The 17,280-nt window shown below is 29.3% G+C and overlaps 1 protein-coding gene across 1 annotated transcript in view; it reads left to right on the top strand.

Moving 5' to 3' along the window:
• Nucleotides 1–550: 550 nt before the first annotated feature.
• LOC135957967 (uncharacterized) overlaps nt 551–17,280 on the top strand; it is a 42,477-nt gene continuing 25,747 nt past the window's right edge. Inside the window, exon 1 of the mRNA XM_065508816.1 lies at nt 551–795. The gene's annotated coding sequence lies outside the window, so the exon portion shown is untranslated. The remainder of the gene's footprint in view (nt 796–17,280) is intronic.

Raw genomic sequence — 17,280 nt, 5'->3', positions numbered from 1 at the left:
CATATGGCACATAGCGGCATCATGTTGAAGGCACATTGATCATGGTGCGGTAACGATCTCCATTGACCGTAACACAAGCTTCGACTTTATTATTTAAGAAATAGTCAATGTATTTTGTTGTTGTATCAGACATATGATTTGTTGTATTTTTGTTTGACAAATCGTGGTGTCTCGTCTTTATGTATAATTCTCGGTGGTGTGACAGTTAGCCCTTTCGTAAGTTATATCGTGCTTGAAAAACACTCATTATGTGCTTTCCTGAAAACTTATATTTTCTAAGATGGATGCTTTTGAATATATTTCCTCGATATATTCCGAGGGATATTTTCGCATGTGTAATAATTACAGGTGGTGTAAGAAAAAACTGCATATTAAATAAATTGGTTAAATCAATTTGTTCAATAATAAATTTCATTAATTTTTTCATTCTCTTTTAAACATACACATATCTCACGTTATTATTATTATTTGAATTTAAGCTCTTTCACAAGATGTTTGCTCCGCAACCAATCAGTTGTAAATTAAGCTTGGACTTGTGCAGTGCGCTGTTAACGGTTAGAGAGAAAACAGTTTGTGATGAAAACAAAAACAGTAAAAATAAAGTAAATAAAACAATGGAGTAAAATTTTTGTTTTGGAAAGTTTAAAAGAAAAATTAAAAAAATAATATAGTTAAAAAAGGAAAAAAAGTAGTGTAAATACGAATAATACAAATAGTTAAAATTAATAAGAAATAAAAGCTATGGAAAATATTGTATACGTTTTTTGTTTGTGTTTGCCACTAATTCACCTATAGGTAATTTTAATTTTTATTTTTATTTTAAATCAACAAACCTTGAAATACTAAGATATTTTTCGACTTCGTTAATAAAACTAAAATATTCCATTCATTATTTAACCTTTAAGGGATCACCAAATTTCTAAACATCATTTTATTTAATTTAAACTTTACAAAAATGTTGTGAAGTTTATAATTAATTTACAAAAAACCCTGACGACTACTGTTTACTTTTTTTTTTGAAATCAATTAGCCACCATGTTTGTTGTTGCTGTAACTTTATCTGTCAATACCCAGCAGTTAAGCAAGTAGTCAATGTATCCCTTATAGACATGTCTAAACACTTGGCTAACTCCAATTGATATAATTTGGGTCATTTGACAAGTGTGTGCTCTTTGTAGTGCAGAGAGAATTCAATTGGCTACTTTCTGCATCCCAGGTAATATAGGTAATATAGGCCGTAAGGAGCATACGACCCTATGCTCCTTGTAGGAGTTAAAAGGAACAAATATATATGTGTATATAAATTGTCACTTAAGTGTTTCTAAGTAATCTAGAGTGTATTCACTTTAAACGTTTATTTTGTACTGCCCTTTTTTGTGAGTAATTCGTACAAACTGGTTTTATACAAACCTAGCATGAAGTCAGTTGTCACTTTAGTGTCTCTAAGTAACCTATAGCGTAGTCACTTTAAACATTTATTTTGTACTGCACTTTAGAAAGAGTTATTTTTCGCACCAGAAGTTGTCTATTGCGGATATGTCGTAGGAAGGTTAGTTTACAAGCAATCGGTTATTGGGCTATATTTAAGCACTCGTACATGTTAAAATAACTAGTTATGTAGCTGATCAAGTAACCAGTTAGGTAGATAGTAAGGTAACTGACTCTATGTAACCATTATGTGAATCCAATGCTTTGACTACTTTGGATCAGCTCTCAGGCAGTCTCATTGCAATGCAAAAGGGTTAATTGATAGTCTGCTATAACTGCTGGGATATTTGTTTATTTATTTATTATTATCATTATGTTTTCATTTATTTTGCATCTCATCCATACATCCATCCATTGATATGTACATATTTCTTCTTTTGGTTGTTTTGAAGGTAATTTTTGTATCTTCAAAAATAAAAATAGTCATCACCATTACAATAAACTTGTATATTGTTCGAGTATATATGAACAACATATATGTATGTATGTTTATAAAAAAATAAAACCAATCAAGCCACCAAAACCAACTTTAAAGCAGTGCCTTAAATTTGTCAATACATACACAAGCTGTATTTTAAATTTAAGTTCCTCTAATTACTTTTGCAGAAGTGTAAATTAGGCAAAACCTGTATGTTAGTCTACTGGTCCAACCTTTGATATAAACACAATTAAAACGTTAAGAGCTTGGTTAGTCGATGTGGGAAAATCATTATAGTAGTTTGTAGTTTACCTTTGAAATTATATAGAAAAATTACACTATGATACACCAAAAATATGCAGGCATTCTCATGTGTTTGGAAATACTTATAGTTTTTCTCGATCACTTCGTTTATATCGATCATTAAAAAATATGGGGGTTATATTGAACTCGTAGTCGTAGATCCAAAAAGTTCTGGGTCATCATAAGATTCTAAGACGTTCTAGCTATGTCCGTCTGTCTGTCAAAAACATGTTTGTTGAAAACACGCTATGACCCAAACGAGCTGGCTGAAATTTTCCACAAATACTATCAGTTGATAAGGTTTTTTTTTGATAAGATTCGGTATTGAAAATATGTAATATCGGTCCATGATTTCCCATAGTCCCCATACTAATGTCCCCCCGGAATACTGTTTGAGCAGCTATAAATATGTTGATTATTTGAGTTTTTATTAGAGTTGATTGTCTTATTTTTCTAGAGTTTTACTTTAGAATAATCTACAAACTCTCTTCTATTTAAAAAAGTCAAAAAACCCGGAATTTGTTTTAATTTAAAAACATTGGGACAATTTTTTCATTTTAGAAATTATGGTCTATTTAAAAAACACAAAAATCGTCTGGACGTGATAGATGGAAAACTCGAAAGACATGTTTTAACAAAAATTACTTATTTGTATTTACGTATTTGTTTACGTATTTTCCAAAAAAAAAATATTTGACTGCCTCACGATGAACTTAGGTTTGAAAGAAATGAAAATTGTTTAAAAAAACCATTTTTTAACGGATTTTCAAAATGGGTTTTCTGTTTGAAATTCACCAAATTATGCTTCAAAATACTAATTTTAATTTTTAGATAAACAAAATTTATTTTTTTTCCAAAGTTGTTTTTCTTAATTTTTTTTTTTCCAATTGTTATTTTAAAATATTTTTTTTTTAAATTTAAAAAAAAAATTTTTTGTTAAATTTTAAAAAATATTTTTTCCGATTTTGACCCATTGTAGGTCCAACGTACTATGATGGTCTTATATGCGTCGTTGCAAAGGTCTTTGAAATATCTATCATTAGATATCCATATTGTCTATAGTAATCCAGATAAAGGTCAAAAATAAGTAAAAAATCGAGGTTTTCCTGGTTTTTCCTCATATCTCAGCCATTTGTGTACCGATTTTGCTGATTTTATATAGGAAACTTCTCGAAAGCATGTCTGATAGAATTATTAAAGGTTGGGATCCCGAAGATATCTGGGGTCTTCAGAAAATTGATTTCAACAGACAGACAGACGGACATGGCTTAATCGACTCCGCTATCTATAAGGATCCAGAATATATATACTTTATAAGGTCGGAAGATTATATTGTGGAAATTACAAACGGAATGACAAACTTATATAAAATTGACAGAAATGTACTCTCCAAAATGACATATAAGTTATTAAAAACAAAAACTGCATTCAAAAGATAAGCCATTTATTGTAAGTCCCGCTTTTTTAAGTCATACACCCAATATAACAAATTGTTCTCGATGCAAATAAAACAAGTAAGAGATCTATATTCGGCTGTGCCGAATCTTATATACCCTTCACCAAATTATACTTTAAAATAATTTTTTTTTATATATTTAGGTGAACAAAATTATTTTTTTTTAATTGTTTTTCAAAATTTTTTTTTCGAAATTGTTTTTTATTTTTTTTTAAAAAAAGTTTTTTCCCGATTTTGCTGATTTTAAATAGCAAACTTCTCGAAAGCATGTCTGACAGAATTATTGAAGATTTGGATCCCGAAGATATCTGGGGTTTTCAGAAAATTGATTTCAACAGACAGACAGACGGACGGGCAGACAGACGGACATGGCTTAATCGACTCCGCTATCTATAAGGATCCAGAATATGTATACTTTATAGGGTCGGAAATGAAAAATGAAGAAATTACAAACGGAATGACAAACTTATATATACCCTTCTCACGAAGGTGAAGGGTATAAAAATTAATGAAAAATTACAAATATTTTTTCAAGGTAGTTATTATTTTGTTAACATTTTCAAATAACTAAAATCCATAAACTCAAAATCCGTAACTCAAAATAACTTTTTTAGCTTTATTCTTGTTATAACAATAAAGTCTTTTAAAACTCTGTTATTTATGTTAAAACCAAAGAAAACAAATAAACAAACCTCCATCATGGCATGAAACCAAACTACAAGTTTTATTTTATTTTTGTTTTTTTATTTTTTTACAAACCAAACCAATTTTTTGTTTGTCCTCTGTATGCACTTATTTTTTTGTTTTTTGTTTTATGTTTTATGCTTTTTTTTGCTTGTTTTTTTTATCATTTTATTTTTTTTTACTATTTTAATAGCGGTCGTTGATATTTTTAAGCGGTTTTGTTTTATTTTCTTTATACTTTGTTAGAGCTCTTTCTAGTAAGAGGACTTAAAGTCAAAATAAGGAGAAAAAATTAGATACTGTGTACTGTTATTGGTGTATTTAAGAGTTATTACTAAATTTTAACTGGGATTTTTTGAAACTTGCAATTGAAATCGATTTTTATAAAGTGATGATGGAGTTTGGATCTCAAGTCTTTTGTTTATTTAGGTGTTTAAATTGTAAAACAAACTAAGCCAGGTTAATATCACAAATATTTCTATTGTTTAATTTGTTTTCAAGGTTTTGGCATACAAATGCTAAACATTGTTTGCTAAAGGTTATTTGAAAATGGAGCTAGCAAATATTTGCACAAAGGTAAAAGTACAAAAGTACAAATAGCTAAAACTGTGAGCAGCTTAAAAAGAAAATAATGGGTTTATTTTTCAAACATTGACTTTAATAGTAAAAAAAATCAAGCAAACAAAAGAAAACCACCAATCTTTTGTAACCTATCTCTTTAACTTCAACATCATCACCATCTCCAATTTCAACGGAAATGTAATGGCATTCATTGCTGTATGTCTGTTTGTTCAACTACAAGTACTTTAATGTCATGTTTAAAGCACAACAGTACTTCAGCTAAAATCTTTTTAAGAAATTACCATTTTACTTATTTAATGGGCTCTCACGTTTACCAAACATATTTCAGACAATAACCCATAATTTTACCCAAGAAAAAGATGATATCTATCTACATACTTGTACTCCGCACGATCAAAAATATGTATGCGTTGTCAGTCTATCAACAACAAACAATTGTTTGGTTTGTGATATTTAAACAATTTAAACAATACACTGGTTTTGTCATTAATATGTTGTACATATGTAGGCTTTTTCTCTCTCTCTCTCATATTTCTTTCTTTTTAAGATAAACTTTAAGTTTTGACCTACATTATTGGTATTTGTGTTGTATTGTTGTAGGCATTTTACAATTTTAGAAAAAAAAAGAAAAAGTTTAATTAATTCTAAAAATGTTTAAATGAGTTAAATTTCCGTTTTTTTATTTTTATTACTGAGTTGCAAACATACTTTTTAACTGTACGGATGTGGTCTGCTGAGCAGCATATGGGCTTTTTTAGAAACTATTCTCTTCTGAAATTTATATGCAAATCATATGGGGGAATAAGAAAAAAAATAGTTTAGTAGGGCAGAAAGAAGTTAACAATATGAGTTTTTCTTAAAAACTTTTATTTTCTAAATTTAAATATTTATTGACCTCAAGAGAATCTTCATATTCACTACACACCAGAGGTTATTTTGGGATAATGAATTTGTAGTTTAAATATTTTACATCAAATAACATGTGTATGTTATTAAAATTTGTTTCCAAAAAGAATTGTAAAACGTTGTGACAAAAATAGAAGCAAAATTTTAATTACATTTTAAACAAAATTATTTTAAAGAAAATTCAAAGTTTTGCTACTGTTACCGCCAGTTACCGCTTGCTATCGCTTGTTACCCCTATAATATCCATTCAGCTTGACTACAGTTACCACTAAGTTAATTTTACCGAAATAATATCAATTACCGCTAACGCTAAAAAAGGTTGTTACCGAGATAATCGTAAATACCGTTACCACTATTCTAAAAAGAATTTTAAATTATTAAATTAAAAATTTGTTATTTCAATAATTGAGTTTAAAATTGATTTAAAATGTTATTTACTAGTGACATTGTCAGTAGTACTACTGACCAGATGTACCCCCAGCCAATGTAATCTTCTATTGACATTTAACATTAACATTCAACTGACGCTTAATTTTAACTAGTGCAATTGTCGATAGAGAATGAGTGTTGAAATATATGGTTATATTACACTTATATGTAATATAAAACACACTGGTAATACGGTTGATGTTAACTCTAACAGCGATGTTAACTCCTCAGCAACTTGCTGTTACTATTAAAATACACTGTGTCACCTTTTAGTAGTTTCATGAATTATCTAACGGACAAAACTAGAATGTTCTATTTCCATTATGATCACTTAGAACTTTTAGTAGCTTTAATGTTAATGTTAGCAGTTTTAACAGTTAATGTAACGGCTGTTTTAAACAGCCGTTATAGACCATTTAATTCAAATTGATAATGCAATTTCGTAACAATATTTTCAGACTATTTAACGTATAAGAGTGGACGTTAAAAATGGGGCTAGGTGAAGTCTTGGACCGATTTCAATCAAATTCAAGAAACTTCGTCCTTGGGTCAAAACAGAAATTGTACAATTGTGACCTCAACTTTAACCTCAAAGTTCACACAAACACATATCTGAAACTAAGGATCATACTCAAGAATTCCCGGGAATTAAAACGTTCTTAAAGGAATTGTTAAGGTGCCTACAATTAGAGAAAATTATGACAATAATAGTGGTTTCTAATTGTTCAAATAAACTAAATTGATTAATTGAAAGTTTATAAGAAATAATTATTTCTACGAAAAGCAATCTGTAAATCTTTTACTAAAACAATTGAGTTAACGTATGCGGAATAAAATTGCAACAAAAATTTTGACACTGGCAAAGAAAAAGTACATGAGCTATTAGTTTTTTAGGACTTATTTTGAATTATGTTATGTTTTGCCTTAATACTTTAAAACCCCATTTGAAAATTTGGCTTTTTGTTATTCCAAAATGTTAACAAAATAAGAACTACCTTGAAAAAATATTTTGACTTTTTTGGAATTTGATTTGACCACCAATTCTAATTAATATATTATGAAATGTGTACACAAAATTAATCATTTCATAAAAGGTAACATAAGAGATTATTTTTTTAAAAAGAAAGTTCTTCCAACTGTCACTCCCAGATGATTATGGTGTTTTCCAACACCCTTCAACTTCCAGACTTTCAAAAGAGAAAAAATTTCCCAATGTTTTTAAATTTGAAAGTTTTTGGACCTTTTTAAATAGAAGAGTTTTTGTAGATTATTTAAAATAAAAAGCGAGAAAAATAAGAGCTCAGAAAAGTGTAAACATCGGCATTTCCAACACCTGTATATAAATTATATAAATTTCTTCATAACTGCCACAAAAGTACATGAATATGATAAATTTTTTGCTTACATTGAATTAATACAATTGGCTACATATATATAGGTTTTATATATTATTTGGTTTAACGTTGAAAAGAAATATAGCGTTTTCTGTTTTATTCCGCCATATTGTCATAATGTCCTAATATATTATTTTAGTTTAAAAAAAATTATGTTGTGTTTCAAGTTGGTTAAACTAAAATAATATATTACATTATGACAATATGACTTAATAGCAGACCGTTTGAATGCCCCAATATATATTTTATTGAATTTTGTTTGATTAGAACTATGAGTGTGACTAGGCCGGTCAAATTCCAATAATATATTATAAAAATTTCCGGGAATGAATAGATTTTTTATTATTTCCCGCTATAGTGATGTATGGAATTTTAAATTATATATGTATTTATATATCTATATATATAACAATGAAATGTCCATGTATGTAATGGCATCATGTCAGAACGGCTGGAGCGATTTGGATGATTTTTTTTATTCGATTCGAAATTATCAGGAGATGGTTTGTAAAGAAAAAAAATTGGAAATTTTAATATTTAATATATTACCTTCTTTTCACTTCTCACTTTTCTTAATAAGAGAAATTTTTTGGAGAAACTTGGGAGAACTAACATTAGTAAATAGCTACTGGGCAATGCCGGGGCGGTCATCTAGTTTTATATAAATACGTATAAGACTTAGTTTTAGAAGCGTTTGGGGAAACTAAATAATTAATTTTATAAAAATGATTTATCATTAATTGAATACCTGATATTTTCATAGGTCCTTAATAGTCACAAGGTTTTCGAAATTAAGTTTGATATGTTGTGATTTGAGATTTTAATCCGAAATCTATTGAAAAATGAAATGATGAAAAATAAAAATAATTTTTTCTTTAAATTTTAAGAATTGGCAATTCAAATTATTAATGATATTTTATAATAACTTTCACTTTGTTTCAACCCATTTGATAACAATTTTAATTTTAAAAATTTTCACAATTCTTCAATTACCTAAAATATTATTAAACTGTGCGCCATTTAAGCCTAGTTACATTATATACGGAAGTATCGTAGATCATATTAATATGTTGCTAACAATAAACAAAAAAACATAATAATATTTATAGCTTCTTTTGCTTTATCATCACTTTTTCAAAGAAATAATACTAAAACAACAGAGTTGAAGTGGAAAAAAAAGACAACAACTCTTACATAATATCTCTTACTACTGACACAATGGCCCAAACTGCAGACTAAATATATGACTGGATGTTTGTCTAACTGTCTGTCTGTTGGTCTTTCTTTCATTACATTACAATGTCTAACACAGTCAGAAGCCGGTCGTTTGTCTAGTCTGTCTGTCTCCCATTTCGCCAGACGATTGCAACAAACTTTACTTTTTTGTTTAAAGCTTCATTGGTCAAGTGCGTTAAAATGTGGTGGCTTTGTATGATTTTGAAAATTATCTTTAGCTTTTTACCACCACAGCGCAGATTTCTTAAGTTGCATTCACTTTTGTTGCGGCTCAAATGCAAAAGCCACAGATAGTTGAAATATATCCGGTATGTCTATGTATTGTCTTTGAAAAGAGTTTGGTCTTATAAATGTACACTTTTACCATTATTTTATGCGAACAAAAACGAAAACAATATATAACAATTGCATATAGCTGATATTTAGATAATAATTGACTGACATTGGCATCTATTAAATGGTACTCGCGTGTGTTGAAAATTGAAAATTTTGAGGTATTGAAACTAAATCAAAACGTTTGTATCTACGAGCATCTGCGTCCAGCTGCAATGGGTATTAAGTATGTTAAATTTAATACCAGTTATTAACGTTCGTTTTAACTTTGTTTTATTGTTTGTTAGTAGGTTTAAACTCCACATTAGTTAGTTAGTTAGTGCATTGGCATTGAATCATTTATTATGTGTGTTTAAATATTCATTAAATTCTAGAAAAATAAAGTTTTTTTTTTTCAAATGTCTCTTAATTGATGTCAATGTCGTTTAGAAGTTAATGTAAAAGACATTGACTTCGATTGTTACATCAGTTAAATGAGTAGAAAAAAAACAAAAATTCTATAGCCATTAACAATAATTTTTTATATTGATTTTTATTAGTTCATGGCTAATACCTATACAATCTCTTTTATTTTTATTTTTTGTTTATTTTGGAAAATGTCGTTTGGCTAATTCAATTAAAACTAGCAGCCGTTTATATAACACCTGTCTCACTTGAACGTTTTGATGGTTGTATCTAAAATTTTTGGAAAATGTTCAAAGCTTTTTCGTTTGTTACCTATACCTAGCACATGGCTGGCTATATCAGCAATGGATTTTAGTTAAATTTGACATTTCCGCAACGAAAATACATACATACTTATTTATATGTTTTAGTAATATCCCAGCAGTTAAGCAAGTAGTCAATGTATCCCTTATAGACAGTAATTGTCAATAATGTCTTATCACTTAGCTGACTCCAATAAATATTTTGGGTCATTTGAGAAGACAAATGGTTACTTTATACATCCTAGGTAATCTAGCGAAAAGACAATTACCACTTAACTATCTCTAAGTAATCTAGAGCGTAGTCACTTTAAACTTTTTGTGAGTAATTCGTACAAATTGTGTTGATATAATTGTCATACAGTTTATTTTTACTTTTTTCTTAAGTATACTATCTCATGTAACATAGCGTGAAGTCACTTTAAACGTTTATTTTGTTCTGTACTTTAAAAAGTAGTTATTTTAGCCACCATAAGCAATCTATTGTAGAGTTATCGGAGGATGGTTTGTTTACAAGCAATCGTTTTTTGTGTTCGATTAGCACCCGTATATGTTAAAATAACTAGTTATGTAGCTGATCAAGGTAGCTAGTAAAGTAACTGACGCTATGTAACCAGTATATGAATCCAATGCGTTGACTACTTTGGACCAGCTATCGGACAATCAGACTTGTAATTAAAAAGGGTCAAAATAACTAGTCACGTAGCTTTTAAAGTAACTAGTTCCCACCCTAAATGATGGGTAAAATCACTAGTTCGGGACTGACTCCTCGAACTGTTGCGACTATTAATATATGAATAAGTATTAAACAGATGTTATTGCTAGACTTTACGGTTTTGTTTAAAATTTAAACAACTTACATTTTAGTGTGATGCAGTAGAATTTTAAGTTTATTTCTCTTTTAAATATGGAATGAAAAAACATTTGTACAACTCCAATTTGAAGTCGGAAGTTTGGATGTGAATATGGGTCTCTAATAGATATTAAAAATTGGGCTCATGTAATCTTAAACGAAAGCCTGTTTGTATTTATAGGGGAGATTTAAGTTGACTTTGAAATAAAAAATGTTTTGATTGGTTTATGTTTTTAGAATTGATATGACCTAATTTAATAAGAGCACAAGGAGTCAATTGCTGGAGAGGTGTCAAATTGCACGACCTTGGATGCCAACTGACAGGTTCATTTCTCGAAATCAAGTTATTTTGATGTCAATAAATTGAAACCACATCTCGGATCAATGTCATCCATATTTTCAAACAAAACAAGTAAGAAAGTATGGTCGGTCAAGCCCGACCATATAATACCCTACACTAAGTAAAAGAGCAAAAAAAAATTTTCTTTTAAAATTTCAATAATTTATATTTTTGAGTGATTTTCGGAAGTGGGGTTATATGGGGGCTATGACCAATTATGGACCGATCACCATGAAATTGAGTCGTGTGATTTATGTCTATATTAAAGTTAACTATGTTGAATTTTGTGTGTTTACCAACATTTTTAAGCGATTTATGCACGTTAAAGTGATTTTCGGAAGCGGGTCTATATGGGAGCTAGACTAATTATGGACCGATCGTAACAAAATTTGGTGACATGAATTTTGTGTATATAAAACTTATTTGGAGCGGAATTTGTGGAGATACATATATAAATTAAACATTTATGACCGATAAAGTCCAATTTCGGGAGGACATTTGTATGGGGGCTAGGTGAAATAGTGGACCGATTTCAGCCAGTTTCAATAGGCTTGGTCCCTGAACCGAAAAAATAATATGTACCAAATTTGATCGAAATATCTTCAAAATTGCGACCTGTACTCTGCGCACAAGGTTTACATGGACAGCCAGCCAGCCAGCCGACTAGACGGACGGACGGACATCGCTTAATCGACTCAGAAAGTGATTCTAAGTCGATCGGTATACTTTAAGGTGGATGTTAGACTAATATTTTTGGGCGTTACAAACATCTGCACAAACGCATAATACCCTCCCCACTATGGTGGTGTAGGGTATAAATATCATGGATCTGTTGTGTATTGGTCTCAATTAAGACTCAAAATTTTGCGATAAAACAACCAGTCAGTTTCCAACTGCTCTAGAGCCCAATCGGCGAAAGATCCATCACCAGCAGGATCTTATACGGATGTAGGCTAAGATCTTTGTGCAAATCATTGAACGTTCCGGACGAACAGGAGCCCAATTCCTGCAACCGACGACGAATCGATACATTTGGATATTTATGCTCACTTTTGCTCATTCTCTTCAGTACGCACATTCTTTCGACGTGTTGATGTTATTGCTTCTTTTAGAGAGCATGTGGTATGAAATCTATCCACAGTTCGATGGATAAATTGATCAATTGGACGATTATGTGCGCCATAGAAATCACTATGTTGCACGAATCCCTGACTGAAGAAAATTTGCATAATTTCTTTGCGCTGTTCAAGCTTCAATCTTGATGACAGTTCGTTATATCCTTTCGTAAGTTCTATCGGGCCAGTATTCTGAAGATACTGTCAATTACTTTTAAAGTGGAATTTCATATTTCTATAGAATATTTTGTGTTTTTTTTCGATATAAAATTTTGTGTTTAAGAGTATTTTCTATAACAAATCTTGTGTATAACAGTATTTTCTACAGAAAATCTTGTGTATAACAAAATTTTCTATAGGAAATTACAATATTTTCTATAGAAAATTTTGTGTACAACAGTATTTTTTTTAGCTATAGAACATTTTCCGTATAACAGTATTTTCTATAGAAAATATTGTATATAACTGTATTTTTTTTTATAGAAAAACTTCTGTATAACAGTATTTTTTATTGGAAATCTTGTGTATAACAGTATTTCCTATAGAAAATCTTGTGTATAACAGTATTTTATTTAAAAAATCTTGAGTATAACAATATTTTCTGTAGAAATTCTTGTGTATAACACTATTTTAAGTGCGAGGAATTCATACACAAGATCCTTGCATGTCTATAGGTTCTAGATATTCAGCATTTAGAAGCAGATAGTCTCGCTGTGTTAAAGCTGGAATCAAACGACGTAAGTAAAAATTACACTCTTAGAAAGAATGTTAAGATCTGATCTGAATTATATTGTGTTGGTTACGTTTTTACCTTTTAAAAACGGTGGTTTATAAAAGCGTCTATTTTAAACTAAACACCGACTGCAACCGCAGCCACTATTTATACACAGCGCCATCTTCCTTCTAGTAGCATCATGAAAGTTCTACTTCTACAATGATCAACTCAAAGATTTTATTCAATGTTTTATGTTAATAATGTCTCCAGAAATAGAAAGGTTGAGAAACATGATGCAACTTAAAACAAGCCGTTAAAACCGTTATATTTTAATTCAAATACAATACCATTTCCTACATATACATAGATGTATAATAAATAATCTAAATCTAAATAATCTTTCATTTTCGTGAACAATTAATTGACATTTCGTTAATTGGTATTTTTATTTTTTCCCAAAACTTAATTAAAACAACATCTTTATTATTTCATTCAACATGAAATGCGTAAATTATTGTAAATACTTATTTTGCGTATATTTGAATGTACATACATATGTAAATAATGTAATTTAATATTTGTCATCTCAAATGCAATATTTATACGGCTAGTGTTAATTTTTAAATATGATGTTAAGTATGTGGTTAATAGTGAAACTTTTCTAATATTTAAAAAAAGTATTAAATACTACAACAACTATTTAATATTTATTACCACATATGTACGTTTGCTTTTAACGTATGTACATAAATACGTTAAAATGTATGTAACTTAAAACTACAATAAAGAGATTTTTGCACATCTTGATAAACAAATCAAGCCATGAATATTTATTTGTATTTTGAGTAAATAAATCTGCATAAATGCGGAGTATTTCAAAGGAAAGTGTTATTTTTAGTTGCGTTACATTTTGAAAGATAAAATATATCGATAACTATGAAGACTAAATTATATTATATTTTAATATTTAAATGTTGAACTACCACCTCTTCATAAAATCGCCTGTGTTTACATAAATATTAATAATCTTTTCCACTTTTTGTTTTATTTGAAATTTTAAAGAAGTAGAAGTTATAACAAAATTTAATGTGTTTTTTCTATATTACAATACCCCAGACTTGTTTGAAAAAATACTTTTGCTTTCAATAAATTATGTTTTAAAATTAAGATTAATGTTTTCTTTAGCACTTCTTTCCACACTAAATACTACTGGTAGTTAAAGGTGAAATTTTTGTTGAACAACATTAAATTTTAAACCTTTTCAACTTTTGTTTTCTCTGGTTAAATTAATACTGAACACATTATATTTTGAACCATTGCCTTGTGTTATATTTTTGAAAGAAAGTTCTAAAGTTTATAAAAACACAATAGGAACCGGGTGTAAAGATTGAGACTGAAAGTTATCGTCATTTGTTTACGCATTAACAAGACACCATTGTCAACAGTTTTTGTAATTAAAAATTATTTTTGTTTAAATATTTTTAGTTTTTATTGGGTGTACACTTAAAAATGCGTGATTTTTTCAAATTTTTAGCTTTTATTTTGAAAAATTTTTATAATACAAATTTATTCAAAGTATTGGCCATAGTTAGCTATGACATTTTCCATCTTTCTGGCAACATATGGATTCCGAGCCAAAAGAACTGCTCATCTTTTGAGGCCAAGAACGGATACTGTGTTCCAAAGTGAAGCGTATCCCAGAGAGAGCATTCTGCATCGATCGAAAGAAATATTTGTCGGACGGGGCACGGTATGGACCATAAAGCGGGTTAGACAAAACATCCCAACTACCAAAGCTGTATTAGAAACGAATTACAATTCATTCTATAAATTCATTTGAATTGAAAACGAATTGCAATTCATTTGAATTGAAAATAAATTGCAATTAATTTTATCATTTGAATCATTCATTTGAATTGACTCAAATTTCATTCAATTAATTTTATTGTGTGAAAAGAATTAATTTAAAATTAGCTAATTCACTGCATGAATAATTCGCGAATTAATGATTCATTTACAGCTCTGCCAACCACTGCAGTCTATAACAATAGTTTTTAACAGCTCTTGATGCATGTGGCCGTGTATTGTCATGATGGAATATTACAGTTTCATGTCTGGCCGCATATTTTGGGCATTTATCGACCAATGATCGCTTCAAACGAATCAGTTGCATTTGGTACATAATAGATAGGACACTTTTGCTCCCACCAAATACAGAGAATCACATTAGCGCCATGGATATTTGGATTTCGTGTCGATTCGGCTATTAACTGAGCTTCACAAAAGAGATCTTACGATTCGGTTTATTATAATAGATCCATTTTTGATCACGGACATGCAAAATCGCCTTTCAAGGTCTCTCGGCTTCAATTCGTATGGTACCCAATTTCCCTGCTTTTGGATGAATTCTGTAGCTTTAGTAGCTCCCAATGATTTCGCAAGCGCTTGTTGGGTTTAACAATAATCTTCATGGAGTAATGCCTCCAATTCATTGTCTTCCCTATCAAAATCGCCACTTCTGAATCGCACAAACGTTGAAACCGATGGAACACATTCATCATAAGCTTTGGTGAGCAAACGTTGTGCTTCAGCGGCACTTTTTACAAATTAAAGAAGTAAAGCAAAACTTCACGCATATGACGTGACAGTTCGACAGTTTCGAAACAAAAAAAAACTTTTTGTTTAAGCTTTGATATTTTTACAAATAAATTCTAATTCACTCTATAGCTTGATTTGTATAAAATCTTTAGTTTTTCTAAAGCCTTTAGGGAAAAGGTTTCCTGATGATATGGTCTAAGCAACCAGTGAAATGCGCATAGGAACTAGCTTAACAATAAATGTCAGTTAATTTATCAATAATTGGGAAATTTAGCACAATTCTTACTATAAAAACTTTGTTGTTTACACTATATTGTTCAATAACTAAGTGAGAATAAATGACTGTTATGTACCCTTCAAAATTACATATAAGTTATTAAAAATAAAAAACAGCGTTCAAAAGATATACCATCTGGTCATACACCCAATAGAAGAAATAATTTGATTTTCCTTATTAATAAGCGAAATAAACAGTTTTCTAAGATAGAGGCTTTTTGAATATAATCCCTTCCAATTTTCTGTGGGATTTTAATAAATCTTTGTTAAAACAAAATTTTATTTATACTCATACATATTGATTTCCTGCGAATGGTTTTTTGTATTCATTTCAACACAGATTCAATTTTTTTCTCTGGCCCACCACAAATTTAATTCTTTAAGTCGTTTCACTTTTATTTCATGCTGACACAAATACAACTAAAAATACACACAAAACCCCGGTGTTTTTCTAAAGTCTGAAATAAAAAAGTATCTGAAGACATGCTTGAGTTGCTGAAATTTTATTTAGAGTGGTCAAAGCAGCTGAAATATAATTAAAAAAAAACACAAAATTCTTAAACAAAAAATTGACCCACTTTTAAAAGTAGCCATAAGAAATTATTATTTGTAATTATTTTTGTCTATAAAATAAACAAAACATTATACTTAGTTTCTTAAACATTATGAAAAAATAAATAAACTACAAATTTTCATTAAATTTAGTTCCAACATTTGTTGAAAGCTTTGAAAGCAAAATGTTTGCAAAACAAAAAGCTGCTGGTCGCTTGTATGAATAAATATGAAACAAAAAAAGTGAAGCAAAATAAAACAGAGCAAAAAAATTCAAATTGAACAAAAAACAAAAGATTGTAGCAACAAACGTGATAAATTATAAATGCTTGGCACATAACAACAAAAACAACCACCAAACTAAAACAACAACAACAATTATTGGCAAAGCTTATGAGGGGGAAAACACGTTCACATTTAGCTGTTGTTATTGTTGCTGTCTCTTTGTTTGTTTTTGTTTTTCTTTCTCGAGAAAACCTTAAACGAATTTATAAATTTTTTTCTTCTTCTATTTTTCAATTTGGCTCTCTTGATCGCCATTTCAAATGTCATGAAATATTGTTTGTTTTTAAAAACAAATAGAATTCAATGTTTTTACAACATTTTGTTAAACAAAATTAAAAAAAAACTTAACGGTTTAATGGTGTTATTGCAATTAAGCAGAAATTAATTATTAACTGCTAGCTATAAAATTTACTCAAGTGTTTATAATTTTGCTCTTGGTATTTTAGATTTTAATACGCTTCAATACTTTTACCTGTTGATTTTTGCAAGCAACATTTTAAGTAAAAAAATAGACTGGAAGTTGAACAAAAGCAAACATAAAAGTAGTTCAAATTAAATTAAGGAAGTTTTTAAAACTTTATACTTCCATGGTTTTATAATACTACAAATTTGG

Source organism: Calliphora vicina, chromosome 4 (assembly GCF_958450345.1).
Source record: "Calliphora vicina chromosome 4, idCalVici1.1, whole genome shotgun sequence".
NCBI classification, from domain to species: domain Eukaryota; kingdom Metazoa; phylum Arthropoda; class Insecta; order Diptera; family Calliphoridae; genus Calliphora; species Calliphora vicina.
Note: the sequence above shows the minus strand (reverse complement) of the source record. Positions and strands in the feature narration are given on the sequence as shown.